At 33.8% G+C, this 13,274-nt stretch overlaps 1 protein-coding gene across 1 annotated transcript in view; it reads left to right on the top strand.

Annotated features, from left to right (window-relative positions):
• Positions 1-13,274, top strand: part of LOC145280037 (eukaryotic translation initiation factor 2 subunit 1-like) — a 37,471-nt gene that overhangs the window by 9,935 nt on the left and 14,262 nt on the right. The gene's annotated exons all lie outside the window — the stretch shown is intronic.

Raw genomic sequence — 13,274 nt, 5'->3', positions numbered from 1 at the left:
AATTCCATTATTTCAAAATGTCTGCTTCAACAGATTTTTTTGTGAAAGAAATTTTTTATAATATAAACATGGTTATTGCCACTTATTTTATGGGCAGATTAAAACCGGTGCTAATGCAGAGAGTAATCCGCGCTATTTTTTAAATCGTATTTCCACGTTTAAAGTTTTATGGGTTTTTTTTTATTCAATTGTAAGGTTAAAGTACAGAATAGGTACAAAACACCCTCCTCATGTTAAAAATGGCTTTTTAAATGTTATTATTTGAGCACGGATCACTCTGCATGAGTACCATAAAACCGATTCAAAATTAATATTGCGTTAAAATCCAGTTTTTGTACATGTGTCAGAACTTTGGGAGAAATTTTGACACCTTTAACACAAAACTGCGATTAAAATATACTCGTAATTTCTCCGTTTAAAGTGGTTTGTTTAATTTCTTTATGGAATATATTTCCAAAATGAACTATTATTAAAGTTTTTTAAAAAATAATAGAAATATTATTTCTTATTTTTTAAAAAATAATGTTTACAAAGTGCCTGCGCGCGCTCATGCAGCCATTTTTTTCTACGTAATGAAATGAATTGAAGTTTACTAGTTAAATTTTTTCACTTTAAAAATCTATCAAAATTTTTCTATTGGTTCAATTTTAAGATATTTTCAGGTTTAATTTAAAATTTTATGCTCTTTCCAATAAACCGAATATATTATTCTAGACAAACTTTTTTTTTTTTTCATTTACCCCCCCCCCATTTTGAAATGTCTATTCAAATGAAAATCATTAATTTTCTCACCTCAAATTTATATATCACAAATTGAAGATAAAAGATCAATAAAAAAAATAATCTAATTTAAAACAAAAAAAAGAATAGTTTTGTGTAAATTTACCTGTAAAGTCAAAAGTTTAAAACTTTTTTTTAAACCACATTGATTTAAAAAAAAAAATTTTTTTGAAGTGAAACCTCACATTTTTAAAATATAGTCAAGTAAATATTAAGCACTTACTATAATTTTTTTCTATTTCATTCAATGTTGTTTTATTTTAGATATTTAAAAAAAAAATTCTTTCGATAAAGAAGAATTAAAATATTTAAAATCAAAAACTCATACATTTCTCTTCAAGAGAATAAAAAAAAATGGAAAATTTGTCGACGAGTTTGTTTATAAAAGTAAACTTACTTATGAGTGAATGTGATCATTTTTCAAGTACAGTGACCCATATTGACTAACTTTTGTTTACAGCAAACACATGTGAGAAATAGGGGGGATTAATTATGACGCTTCTAGGTCACCGAAGTTCTCAACTGGAAGAAAGGGAAACGTTTGTCTCCCTTTCTTCCAGTTGTGGACAATTTAAAGTCGCAGTATTTTTTAATCCTTGCTTAAAAAATTATTTTATTTAAAAAGTACATGGAACATGAAATATAAATATGGATAAATTCTTAACAATGAAGAATGGAAGTACCCATTGATTAGTATTTTTTATAGGTAAGTGATTATTTTGGAATTTATATATATTTATTATATTCGAAGTAAGTTAAAATTCATTGATTTTCTTGAAAACCGATTTAAAACAAACATTGCATATTTTGCTATTAAACCTGTTACTATTTGAAAATTTGGTCTTTGCTTCTTTTATTGAAAAAAAAATTAGGGTTTAAATTACATTTTTCAAGTAGTTATAAGCTTCAAAAGATAGTAGGTCTAATTATTAAAGTTTTTATCACGCATTTCTAATGGCGATTTCTGACATTGCTAAAGCACTGCGATATTCTTGTATGTCTTGTTTTATGAAATAAAATACAGAAGCCAGGACTGAACAAAAATGAACTGGTTGATTGGAAAACATTCACTTCCGCAGTTGCGTTCGCCGTTCTAAAGCTTCACAGCTTAACTCGATTATTCTGTTAGTGTTTACTAAAAAGTAACCAAATTATTAAAAGTTATTAAATTATTTTTATAAATTTTTTTCTTGTGTTTTATGTTTAATTTTAAAGTTTATTAAACTTTTTTTTCCAATTTTAGATACTTTAAAAACTCAACTTTTTTCGTTAATGTTTGTTTTTAATTTTAGTAGTAATGAAGTGGTCGGAGGCACCAAACTGGTAAAGGGGAAAATTATTACCAAGTAGCATGCAAATGCTCTTTTATATAAATAATTTGAATCGTTCCAAAGTATTGAAAACTTAAACATGTGTAGTGAACTAACAAAGTATTTTATTGTCGCTTCTGCTCTTCCGTAGATGTCAAAAAAGTCACATAACATTTTATTTGTGTTATGTTTCCTACCCTCACTGAAAAAAAAAAACAGATTTTACTTATTTCCAACGATAATGATGAATCTTTTTTTACATTTCGATAATTTAATCTTTAAGTAAACTATTTGAATGTAAAATAAATTCCTATTAAATTACAGTAGTAGACAATAGTTTTTTAAAAAAATTGTTCGTCGTGGCTCAATTGATGATCATGTGTACATTTTGGGAAAGTTCACATAAAAATGATAGTCCCTAGTGGTCTATTTAAGGAAATATTGTGCAGTGAAGCCAACAAACGAAAAAAAAAAAAAAATGAAATATACAATAGGAAAAAAAAACCCAGCCTATCCTGCCTTGACAGAGTACAAAATAGACTTCGTAGCCTAGTGGAGGATGCCCTTTTCTCTTCCCTGCAACCTCTCTCCCACAGAATGGACGTTGCGAGCCTGTCGTTGTTTTATCGTTATTTCCATGGGAAGTGCTCATCCTTCCTCGCCAATCTTCACCAAAAACACCCGTCTAGCTGAAACCACTGTCAGTAATTTTCCCCACTCTTTATCTGTGCCTAAATCAAAACGTAGATTCCACCAACAAAGCTTCTTTCTTAGAAGTACACGCCGGTGAAACTCTCTTCCGTTTGCCTGTTTCCCACCTGACTACAACTTGGATGTTTTCAAGTCCAATATAAACAAATTCCTGATAAACCGCCCCCTTAAGTAAGACAATTTATCAGATCTCCATTATTAATGATTACTACGATATTGTTTCATTGATTACTGTACACGCAATAACCCTTATCCCCGAGTGGCCTCCTGGCCTTGATAAGTGGTATGTAAAAAAAAAAAAAAAAAAATTAAAGGAAATAGCCATAACTAAATATGGGGATATTAGCACGTCCAGCTGTTCAACTTTTTTACACGTTTTTACACTTTTTTTTTTTCCAGTACTTTTGCATTTATGAACCTGCGCTTTTCAGAAAGTTATTTGGGTGTACCTGGCGGATGACAAGAAAAACCGGAAACGGTCAACAAGTAGTTTTCTAGATATTAAGACATTATTTTCCGATTTATTACTTTATGAATTTCAGTTGCCATCGCCATTCTTAACATAGGGAGGGTGGTGGTGGGTGTAACAATTTGTGTTTTTTGTCGTATGGTTCGACCGGTCATTTCCAGTTATTCCCGTCATCTGCCGCACACACCCGAGTAACTTTTGTGGAAATCGTGGGTTTATAAATGCAAAAGTACTCTTCTTTTTTTTTTTTTTTTTTTTTTTTTTTTAAAGCAATAGATGATTAAGTCAATTTTACTTGAGTTTTGTTCCTCCCCACAAGATCAGTTAGGGACAAGGTGGTTTTTATGAGAGGAGTTCCAGTTCCCCAATAAAAGACACTCTAAATTGGAACAAAATAAACATTGCCTCAATCTAGAAGGATTTTTCCTGGCCGAGGACAGAAATAGATACTACACTTTGCTCCTAGCGAAAAGACCTATTGTTTTTAAATTTTACAAAAAAATTCATAAAAACTATATTCTTTATAAAATGTATCACAAGGCAAAAACAAGGGATAGGGTCGTCTGTCATCTTCTTTGTCCATTCTCTAAACTAGCTCCAGTCACCACAATACCACATTTACTCTTTATTTAGCATTGTCCCTGGTGTTTAGACATATTTTATTTACAAAAATATATGTACCATTTCATAGGTACTATTTTTCACATACACGCACACACTGCCCTTACATACCTATGTTCTCTATATAGAGGTTTGTCAGGACAACCTAGCATGAGAATTATACTTCTCCCTATGAATGTACAAATTATGTTCCAAAAGTAATGCCTCCTATTTTTTATTCTGCTAAAATGGATCAAAGAGGATTGTAATAGCAATGTTATCATGATTGAACTTATGCATTCATGACCTGAAAGTTTTGTCGGTGTTGCAGATAGTGACGGTGTGAAACTCTTAAGAAAGCATGGATGGCCATCAGCAGCAGATACGTGTGATTGAATTTTTGACAAAAATGCATTGAGAATGGAGGTGACTATGTAGAAAAATAAATTCTGAAGCACAAAAAGTGGCTCTTTTTAATGGTACCACTTTCGTCTTCGTAGCTCTTCAACTTTTTGAATAAAAAAAAAATAGGAGGCTTTACTTTTGGAATGATCCTTGTAGAATAGTATGTGAAGCCCAAATGAGATCCCCTTGACATGGCTACACCACACTGGCTTATACGAGGGATGCTTCACTTTCTCCAAATGATGTAACTTCAAGTAAAAGCATAATGCTGGATACTTCACCAGACTAGATGAATTCTTGTCCTGTAAGATGAAGAGACCACAAGAAAAATATATACTATAACATAGTTGAGGAAAATGTTTTTAACTTAGAAAACTCAACATTTGTTAGGTAAACTTTAATAGAATGTTTGAATATCTCGTATAATTATCAAGTGCGAGCATCAGAAAGAGGCTCCATGATTTGTGAGAACTTCGATTATTTGCTTATTGCACTAAGGAAAATCGATTTTCTTAAATAGCTGTTAGTTATTGTTTTAAGTTAAAGTTTATTATTAAAATTTGATTTGTATTGATAACATATTTAATTTTTATTTTTACGACATCGATTTTTTTTTATAAACCGGTTTGAGTTATTTTCCCTGGGCGCGAGCTTTTTTTTTTTTTCTTTTTCGGTGAATATTGAAACTAAAAACTTTCACGCATTATTTTTTGAATTAGTTTAAATTCAAGCAGTTATATATAAAGCCATTTTATAAAATCAACAGTAGGTTCTCTATAGTGCAATATAGACTACAATGTATTGAGAACTAAGTCACGGTGGGGGGGGGGTATGTGGAGCTTCCTCCTGGTGCACTGTGATGAATCCCCAACTAGAGCATTTGATCACTTGATTTGATTGAGAAAAAAATAGGCAATTTCACTGATTTCGATGACGAAAAATATGAGAATGTGAAACGTTCATTGATCCTCATTCAATCCCAGGTAACATCAGGTCTCCCTGGTGTGTGTGTGTGTGTGTGTATGCATATATATATAAGTGGAACGATAAGTGTTGCCCAAAGAAAACAACACTACATCTTTATTTTAAAACTGTTTATTGAAAAAATCGATTCAGGTAACTTGATTATGTAGTAGAGCTGACATTTACTTAATGTGGCTACCTTCAGCGTCAATCACTGCCTCGATACAGGTCCAGAACTGGGAGCATGCCTTTTCCACAAGCGCCAGTGGGAGCTCGGCAGATGATGGTGATCAGGCTGGCTTTAGTGTTGTAGGAGGTCATGTTGGTGATTTCTCAATGTATAACGAAGTAGTCTAGCAGGTTCAGGTCGAGGGAGAGAAGGGCACAAAGTCGTAGTACTCCTTCTAAAGCAAGTTTCGGTCTCTGTGGATTGGTGCCAAGTTCTACTGTTACACCTAGGGTCTGCCAGCAGCCACCTGATTGCACCAAAGGATCACCACACCCTTCAGTACATCCAGGCACACTTTGTTGTTGACTTTCAAGCCGACTTTGAAGATATGATGTGACCCTCACTTGAAACCACACTAAAGATCATAACCATGGGCGGAAACTTTGTTTTCATCACCCTGGTCACGTTCCTGTTATTTATGGCAATCCAGTGATACATTTTGAGGGTGCTGGCAATGGTCCTGTTGTCATAACTTGGATCGGTAGAGAGCATGAGTTGTACAGTGGCACATCTTCGATCTTGCTTGTTGAACATTGTGTCACTTTCAAACGTGATAGAAGGCTCCTATCACTTTTGGGATTTATATACAACTAGCCAACGGTCTACAACAAAAAAAGAAACCCGGTTTTCATCAAAGGGAATCATGTAGTTATTGTTCATTGTTCAACCCCCAAACCCCAATCTCCTCATGTTAAGTATGGCTTTTGGAATGAATACCCCCAACCTACCCTTGTTAAGAACGGATGTTGGAATAGCCACCCCATTATGTGAGGTGTGGGTTGCCAAAGTATCTGCCCCAAGTTTAATCTTGATAATTGTTGTCATGATACTCACACACAAATACTATGAAGCAACCTTGTAATTTTGGGTGTGCAGTGTCGGTCGGAAAAAATATAAATGTTGGGTACTTATATAATTTTTGTTACCGTGCTGAAATGATGTCGTTATTTTAAAAGCCATTCTGAACATGTTATCGGAGAGTGTAAGATATCCTTGTTGACCTTTAAGATCCCCTTTTAGTTATAAGGCGTGCGTCGATCAAGAAAAAAAAAAACTGTAAAGAAAAGGGAATATCTTTGATTACATTGCCCGAAAACCTGTATTAAATATTAGTCTTTTTATAACGCAAATCGGTAACAAATACATATGCAAGCCAAAATTTTTTTTAGGTTATTAATTTTGCGACTGTAGTTTCTATAAAATAACTTTTTGCTTAATCACCTTGATTTAACCTATTCTAATAGTAAAAAATAAAGTTATATCGATTAATATTCTATAAACTACCTATTCGCATACAATGATAATGTGTTTTTTTTATGTAAACGCAAATAGTTCACAAATAATGTAGGTAATCAATGATGAGTTTTTTTTTATTCGAAGAACTACTTATTTGTGAACAATGTAAATGCGATCTTGGTTCTCGTGACTCTTTTGTCTCCACATTTTTCGTCTGGTAAAATTTTAATCACGTGATTACGGGGTAACAATTTTAATCACGTGATTACGGGGTAACAACAATAAAAGAAACCATTTAATCAAGTGCCGCTAGTTTGATTTAGCTGAATACGATATGAAAAATCACTTTTTTGGTACTTATGCACTTATGTTACCGGACTGGCGGGTGTTATATAACTATTCTGTACTTTCACCTAACAATTTAATATAAAAATGAAAAATTTGAATTTAATTTAAAAATGTTATTTTCCAAAATAGCACGGTAACATAAGTGCATAAGCACCACTTTATTTTACATATTTCATTTCCAATGGACCCTTTGAATAAATTCACAATAATTTAAATTTAAAGTGTTTTAATGATTTCTAAAAAAAATAAATACAAAAAATAATGAACTTTTAGTCATGATAACATTTATTTTATTGTATTTTTTTTTTTATTTAGTATGTTCAAGTTTTACAATATCTTTGGAGTTTTTTTTTTATTATTAAATTGTTAGGTGTGTCGAAAGTAAATAAAAAGGGTTTGAATGAAAAACAGACAGATCTCTCTCTTGTTACCGTGCTCGAAAATGCATTAATTGATTCCCAATTAAACCAATGATAATTGTAACTTACGTGTTAGGAAAAAGATTTTTGGTGTGTTATTGTATTTATTTTTTGTAGAAATAATTACACAACACTTTAAATTTCAATCATTGTGAATTTGGTACTTGTGCATAATTTGAACCAGACGTTACTCAGCGTCCGATCGGCTTTGCTCAGAACATGACATCATGTGCTCAGGTTTGATTGTAATGTGACGTAAGACGTCAATCAGCCAATCAATGCACTGCAAAGCAGCAGACGAACCTTTCGAAATAAAAATTGGAAGGAAATAAAAATCATTGAGTTCATTAAGCAGCACATACCTGTAACAGCCATTTTCTGCAAACTGTAAACAAAGAGAAAGAATATCTTCAGTTTGGAAAAATATTTGATGACGCCAGAACAAGTGGTCTCATATTGTCAAGAAGAAAAAAAAATAAATTGCTGAAAAAAAAAAAGTGCATGATTGCCAAAAGAAAATGTGAGAAGAATGGATATGGATGGAGATGCACGCAATGCACCCTCAACCTCCCCATGTTAAGAACGATTTTCGAAATAAACCCCCCCCCCTACCCAGCCATATTAAGAACGGCTACTGAGATCCCCCCATCTCCCCATGTTAAGAGCGACTTTCGAAGAAGACACCTGTCCCCAACCATCCTTTTCTTTTTTTTTTTTAAAGACACAATTTATGAATCTTTTTCTGGAAAAAAATTTTTTCTTTAATTGTTACACAAAAACTAAAAAAAAAACTTTGCTTATCTGTTTTTTTAACTTTTCATTGAACCAAGAAACAAAACAAATTACAGTGAAAAAATTTTTTGAATGTAAACAAAAACGGATATCAGTGCGTGTGTGTGTGTGTCTCTTTCTCTTGTTACCGTGTTCGAAAATGCGTTAATGGATTGACAATTAAGCCAACAACAAATGTAACTTTTTTTTGTTGTTGTAATTTTTTGTTGCAGAAGTAAGTACACAATACTTGAAATTTTAGTTATTGTGAATCAAGTCAAACTGTCCTTAGGAAATTAAATATGTAAACTAAACTGGTGCGTACTGTAGAAATGTCTCCCTCTCTATCGGTCGCTACCGTGCTCGCAAATGCGTTAATGGATTCTCAATTAAGCCAATGTTAAATGTAAGTTGCGTGTTAGGAAAAAGAATTTTTTTTTTTCTTTTGGAGTGTAATATTTTCACAAATAAACAATAAAAAGTAAGAGTCTTTCATCAGAAAAATGTCCTGTAGTATATCTAAATAAAATGTAAGAATATTGTGTGGGTACAGAAATGGTGTCCTGATTTAGTTTCAAACTGTTCGTTTAATGGCTGAATAACAGAATGTTAGAATTGTAGAATGAATAAATCTCATCCAATCAGTGCGCCAGATCTTTAAAAGGGAGAAATCATTATTTGTATTGGATGTAAGGGTAAGAATATGCTTTATCTAGGAAATCTGTAGTCATTTAATGACGGTTAACATGCAGGAAAGTAAGAAAAAGTACAAATGTACTCTGTGTAGAATTGCGTTGTAAGAGGATTTGGTATAGAGAGGGTGAAATTTTAGTTACTTGTTTTGTAGGTCATGGCGCTCCTCAGAATAAAAGTAATGTTTTAATATTACAAAGTAATGTGTATGTAATTGCGTTCTATGGCTAGATAACGTAATAGCTAATGACATCAACATAATTTTCTATATGCCATCTGTTGTTGTCAACCTACGATAGTTTCGTCCAGAGGGGAAAAATTGCATCTACTTTTACATTTAATTTATTATATACAGTTACTTTATTATATATATAAGACACAGAAATTGCAAATAATCTATGCTGAATTTGCTTATTACTGGAGTAATCAGAATCATAATAAACTTTGTTCCAAAATTATGAAAGCCAATTCTGCTAGGCACAAGTCAAATCGTTTCTGAATGATTTGCTGTTTTTATTTTTATTTTTTCATATAACGTAATAAATGTAAGGTTTTGTTTCATATCTTTCAATTTAATTGTCAGATTATTAAATAGGCACCTGTAACATTTTGATTCACTTAAATTTATGCGCCTTTTTTTTTTTTTGCATCAAATACTGGTCCCTATTAATTCCTAACTGTGCATCGAACGGTTATCATAATACTTAGTTTGCTGCACCTTATCATAACAAAGGCCTATACAAAATTTAACTGCACATCAGACTCCCAAGAAAGAATTTAGACAACTCCTTACAGAAAACACGACCATTCTGACAATATCATATAGCAACCTGCCCCTCCCCATCTTTGAAGCATTGCTCGTTCAGGCCAAAAAAAAACTAAAACCACCAGACAGTTTAGGGGTGGGGATGGCATACTCCTCAAATGTTTGCGCATAATCTAATCAGTTAATTTATTAATGACCAGTCACTATACCACAGTACCTGAAGACAGCCCATGTGAGTTGAAAGCATTAGTACGTTTGGCAAATTTCTCAACTCTGTCGCAGAAAACGTGAGAAAGTTAGCTCACCATATTGAAAAAATAGACCAAAAAAAGAATATACAGTTTAGCGCTAATATTCAACCGGACCTATATAAATGAAAAAATGTTGCCTAATTATATATATATATGTTTTCCCAAAACCTCTGGCCTTGATGGAGGGGAGACTAAAACTTTCTATGGTTTCAAATGATCTCAAATAACGGCAATGGGAGGCTTGATTCGAAATATTTTTCATATGTTACATCTCCCCTCTTTGGTTTTCATACATAAAGTAAATTTCACAGTGTATAAGGATTATGTGATACTGGAGATATTCATAATCGTACCCTAAATCTTTGGAATCAAGACATTATTTGCTGTTATTTCAGATCATTTGAAATCATAGCAGCTAGTTTTAGTCTCCCTTCATCAAAGCCAAAGGTTTTGGGTGAAAAATAAAATATATATATATATATACTGGTAGCCAAATTGACTATTGAAATGCTCATATCTTTGGTTTTATGCACCAAAACTATATAAAAATTTGCAGGCTTTTTGAAGATTATAATACTATTCTATGGTTTAAATTTTATGATAATTTGTTTTACTAGTATTTGTCTTGCAGCATTGAATCTTGTGATCAGATACGAGGGGAGCGCAATAAGTAATGCCCCTGACCCACTTCCAGTTGTCTGATCTAGCTGAAATTTTGCATGTGCAATGATTTCTATCTCTACGGGGTATGTGGCAAATTACAGCTCTGAACTAATTGTGGTTTCTGTTTTACAGATGTTTGAACTGAGTCAGGTGTGAAATGGAGCCTGTTGAATGTCGAACAGTGATTTAGTTTTTGTATTTGAAAGGACGCACGCCACAGGAGACTTTTGATGAAATGAAAGAAACTTATGGTGATAATGCCCCATCATATGACATTGTAAAACGCTGGCATCATGAATTCAAACGTGGCCGGAAGTCTGTGGAAACAGCTCCCAGACCTGCCCCCCCACCCCTCCTTCTGCCATTGATGAGGCATCTGTCCGTCAAGTTGAGGTTGCCATTTTGGAAGATCGGTGCATTACTATTCACCAAATAGCCCAAGATATCAAGATTAGTACAGGGTCTGTGGAAACTATCATTCATGACCATATGCATAAGGTGTCTGCCAGATGGATTCCCAGGTTGCTCACACCATTCCAGAAGCGAGAACACGTTGAGTGCTCGAGGATGAATTTGGAGATGTGCCAAGAAGATGAGTCACGCAGGAAGTTGTCGAGATGCTTGAAAAAGTGATAATCTGTGGACGAGAGGTCTGGTAAATATGGCGGATAAGGCAGAATCATAGCCCATTTCATTCAGCTTCTGCAGGGTCAGTTGAGCAACATGCAGGCGAGCATTGCCATGGAAGAGAATTGGTCTCTTCATATTGACTAATCCTCGGGCACATACAGATTCAAGAAGCTGTGATGGATGAGACCGGCCACAGACCAATCAAACAGTCACCATAACTGTTGTGCAATTTCGGCTTCATAAGTGTCGTAGAGCTTCTCTGGCATCCAACCACTGTGCCGAACGTAGCCGGTTGTCATAGAGTATCCACTTCTCATCACGTGTCACAATCCACTCATTTTTGTTGCACAGAAGGAGCATGCGGACACCTGAAAATGACAATTTTTTTTTTTTTTTTTATTATTCAATTCATGCGGCACCCATTTAGCCAACTTCCCTATTTGCTTTAAATGGTGACTGACTATTGTGTGGTCGATCTCGAGTTCAACAGCAACTTCTCATGTGGTTTTGCAAGGATCAGCTTCAGTTAAGGCTTTCAAATGTTCGTTAATAACCGCAGTCGATCAGTCGCGACCCTCTTCATCTTCAAGGCTCTCATCACCATTGCAAAATTTCTTGAACCATCGTTGTGCCAGACGGTTGTTAGTGGTTCCTGTTCGACCTAGTTTGAACTGAAACCAGAAAATCGTGTGGATTTGAATTTTGTCCATGCTGTTGAAAAGCGTGCAAAAAAATGAATTCAAAGATTAAGAAGGTTAACGAATATTATGATTTGATAGAGCAAAAAATGCACTTAAAAATAATATAACATGGCTATATATATATATATATATATATATATATATATCTCAATGAATTTTTCAGAAATCTATCTATATAAAAGCGAAAATGTGTGTTTGTATGTCTCGCAAGAACTTTCGACACGTGTCACGGATTTTCAAGAGATCGGTATCATTTTAAAGTTCCAACCTTCGCCCGACAAATATGGCAAAATTGGCTAAAAACATTTATTTCTCCACCCTAAAATAATCAGTTTTCTATAGGGAGGGGTCAGCAAAAACCGTCCTCTCATGACAAGTTTGTTTCTACGCATGCGTCATACAACGTTGGAACATGATTTACTTTAAATAGTTGAAAAGGCGACAATTTCGTCAACGTCGTCTTAGCTCAGTTGCTTAGAGCATGGCCTCATTATCTAAAGGTTTTGGGTTCGAATCGTGGTGTGAGATGTCTTTTTGCGATTTTTAATTTTAATATTGAAACAGTTATTTAAGCCATTTTTCACATGTTTTTTTTTGGGGGGGGAGGGGTATTTTTCAGATTTTTTAACAAAGTTTTAACGTTCTGTTTTGTGTTTTCTTGTTTTTCCCATTTTTACATTTAACATCGTTCGTTTGCCTTACGTTAGATTCTTTTTTTTTTTTTTGATATATTTACTTCGCTTATTCTTATGTTTTGATTAACACCCCATCCCCGCCCGAGCACACACACCTCCAAACACCGGGCAACGCCGGGTACCCCCCGCTAGTCTAGTCAAATATAAAAGTAACATGTGAGAAACGATATTGTTTCCACACCAACTTAATATTTTACTAAGTATTTATTTTTTTCATTTTTAGATTAGATTTCAATACTGACAAGGAAACCTGTAATCCTTCATATACAGCATAATCACGTTGACACACTGCTCTTAAGGTTGAGTAATGCTAAGCCTAGTAAGTATCGGATGGGTGACCATTTGGAAATAGCAAACGCTTTATCTAAGAGGATCTGGATATCTCTGCAAGAACTGAACATCGTTACCTCCCTTGACTGAGATATACTTTTAACTGAGGACTACTTGTGAATTTAATATTCTCATGAAACTTCCTCATTTGTAGATAAGTTTCAACCTGCCTAGAGTGAATGTTTATTTTTTGATCCAATGTCTAGAGAATTGTGTTGAGGTAGGTAGCATCAAACCAGAAATAATTTTTGTTTAAGGAATTTCTTCCCATTGGAGCAGGTGCTAGTATGATTGTAAAAATTAG

This window comes from Euprymna scolopes, chromosome 7 (assembly GCF_053919585.1).
Source record: "Euprymna scolopes isolate OS-2025 chromosome 7, ASM5391958v1, whole genome shotgun sequence".
Lineage (NCBI taxonomy): Eukaryota > Metazoa > Mollusca > Cephalopoda > Sepiida > Sepiolidae > Euprymna > Euprymna scolopes.
Note: the sequence above shows the minus strand (reverse complement) of the source record. Positions and strands in the feature narration are given on the sequence as shown.